The sequence below is a fragment of the Primulina tabacum genome, chromosome 5, assembly GCF_025594145.1.
Source record: "Primulina tabacum isolate GXHZ01 chromosome 5, ASM2559414v2, whole genome shotgun sequence".
In the NCBI taxonomy this organism is placed as follows: domain Eukaryota; kingdom Viridiplantae; phylum Streptophyta; class Magnoliopsida; order Lamiales; family Gesneriaceae; genus Primulina; species Primulina tabacum.
In genome coordinates this window covers 22349116-22352356 of record NC_134554.1, presented here as the reverse complement: position 1 = coordinate 22352356, position 3241 = coordinate 22349116, and positions in this window count along the sequence as shown.

Sequence of the window (3241 nt, the reverse complement as noted above, 5' to 3'; positions counted from 1 at the left end):
TGCTTACATTTCGATTTTTGGGATATATAAATAGGTAATGATCCAAGAATTTAAATTATGAGATATTGGATATTTACAATTATGTATATGTTTATTTCGAAATTTTGGGTATAATTTCAAAATTTTGGAAATTAGATACAAAATAAAGATATATGATAAGAGATAATAAACATATATATATATATATATATATATATTTGGATAAGAATAATGAGATATATACGAGATGATAATTTATTATAGATTCAAAATTTAATTCAAAAATTAAACGAGAAAATATACGATCTGGATAGCAGTCAACCCTATTTAAATAGGAGAAGTTCTCATTCAAAATTTACATCATGTTAATCTAAATTTTCGAGAATTTCTCTCCATATTTCTCGAAAATCCTCTCCCAAGTTCTGCTGAAGTTATCAAAGTTCTGTTCAAGTTCGTAAAATTATTTTTCTCGCTTGAGTGCTCGGAATCAAATTTTCACCGTTGAGAATATAATTTTAAATTAAGCAAAATCCAAATGTTAGTTTTTCGTATATAGCATTCGCAAGAAAACTGCTTAGATTCTAGACGAGAACAGCATACCTATGATTTTCGTCCATAAACAGGTGAAAATATTTTCAAACCGTATCTCCACTATTCATAGTTTATTTGACGTACATTGGAACATATTATAAAAGTTTAAGCCCGATCCAACAATTCAATAAGGCACAAACGATTTTGCAAGACAATTGATTTTTCGGTTCGGTGTACTGCTGCGATTTCGAAGTGTCGGTTGCATGATTCTTCTATGATTTTAAATCCTTCTTGTTTTCTTCTAGGTCTAAAGTAAGTAGGCTTGTTTTAAAAAGATAATTTCGGTTATGAATTTTTTTTCATTTTTCAAAAATTACAGTCGAGTGCTGTTATTCTTCTACCCTTTCTTGATACGATTAGTGTATGTTTTACGTTTGGTTACTGTGAGGATTCGACTGGATATGGGTGAAAACCCTAAAATAAGATATGTTTATGGCCTTTACGCGGTGAGATTGTAACCGTTATACGACCTCGCTCTTTTAGAGGAATAAAAGTTAGGAACTGATATCAATAAAGCATAGAAAGTAGAAGAATCTCAGTGCATTGGCCAAAGTTATGCTTATGATTATGATGATGACATGTTATGAGAATGTTATGCGTGAAATGATATGTAATTTTTGAAATTCATGTGTATTTGTTATGTATGTGTTTGAACGATCACCGCTTACTGAGTGAAGACAATATCACTAATTTTTTATTCTACCCTCCAAAGATAAGTCAAAAGAATAAATAGAGGAAGAAAGATTAGACACCAGTTTCGCGGCTTGTATTAGACGCGTGAAGAAGTTTAATTAGGTTTAAGTTCTTAATTCAAGTTGCTAGACGTTTCCGCAGATTTTTATAATTTTCATAGTTACTATTGTAAAGACGATTCCATTTTATAATATTTATAAAATAAATTGGTTTTTGTTCATATTGTACTGTGAGGCTTATTGTTTAGAAATTATGTAATAATTGAATAACGCATGTGTCGACTAACCCCGGTCTCGGAATATGACAATTGTAAGTGTATAAGATTATAAAATACAAAAAAAATTATTTTAATCGAACTTAGTGGGTGAGAAAGCTATATATATTTTTATTTTTATGCATGTATGTATCGTTGTTAACTAAGTCCTATTTGATCCTCCTTCATCGAAAACGTGTTTATATGTCATAATAATCTAAGTAGATTTTCTATTTCATAATATCACATGGCCTAGCCGATACATTAATTACCAGTAATATAAGTACATGTCCTTATCACCTTCAATGCGTCTCTCCACCTTTTGCGGAGGTCGTGACACAGTCTCCCTCCCATTAGGTTTTATTTGTACCGCTCTCTTGTTGTATATAAATAAAATTTCTTAAAAAAAAAATGCCTCTCTCCACGTTTTTCTCGATAGTTGCAACCCCAACTTTATCTCTAAGTTCTCATTTTGTATTATGTCCATCGTTGTATGTCTTCACATCTACTTCAACGTCTTCATCGATACCTATGACTCTATTTCTATTATAAAATATCTAAACAAAATTAACTTATAATAATTTTTAATTATATTAATCTACATAATAGTAAGGCAAAATTGGATAAATTATATGGTTAAGATCTAGCACTTATCATTACGTCAAAAAAGTTAGAAATGTTAGTTATGTTGGAGCATCGTTTTCTCACACCCAAAGCGCAACGAAAGTTTAAAATTTTTGTTTCAACGTTTGAAATAGCCCTTAGGCGTCGAATGTTTATTAAAACATTCATAGAGTATTTAGATTATTATACATGTGCGTATATAACGCTGGCTCCAAACTATTCAGGATATTAAACGGAGATAGTCTTTCTTGTAAATCTTGACGAACGGATCTCCCTTCGGTTGATTGTCAAATATTGTCCATGACCGGAGACAACGTTCTCAGCTTGGATTGCACTAGAAATCGAAAACAAATTGTGCATTAAGACTTGATATCCGAATTTTCAAAATCGAGAGACGGTGTAGCGGCAGAGTTGCGGCAGCGAAAGAAGTCAATTGGCTGAAAATTTCTTCACAAGAAATTGTGATGGCCGAAACTTGTTAAGAAAGTGGGAAGGTTTTCTTGTCAATTTTGTGTCCAAAAAGTTTGTTAATTATTATGATCCTTTATGGTATATTTATAAAGTGCGATTCCTGATCCCATCAGGAGTCCCTCTCCAACAAAGATTCCTAATCCTTGTCCCGTTAGGACTCAATTATTTCATTATATTCATCACATTCGAATATTGTTATTATTATTATTATATCATGTATTTATCAACTTTTTATAATACATGATATATTAATAATATAGATACACTTCTTTATATCTCCATATAAAATGTATATATAAATATTCATATATTTGCACATGCATTTTTAATACATAAGTAAACAGATTAATTAAATTAAATAATATTTATTCAATTTATATAATTAATTCGTTAGTTAATTAATTTTAGACTTCTTTAGAACATTGTATAAAAATTTGTACATATTAGTAGTCATCAATACTAGTACAATCATTTAGTCAGTAAATTCTTAATTTACTCAATAAATGATTCTGAGCTCATTATAACTCCAATCGACGATCCGACAGTGCTGATGTATCAAAGATACAAGTCTTGTTCATAGTAATGAAAATCGAAAATTTTGAAAAATTTTGAAGATCAAAATTTTCACTT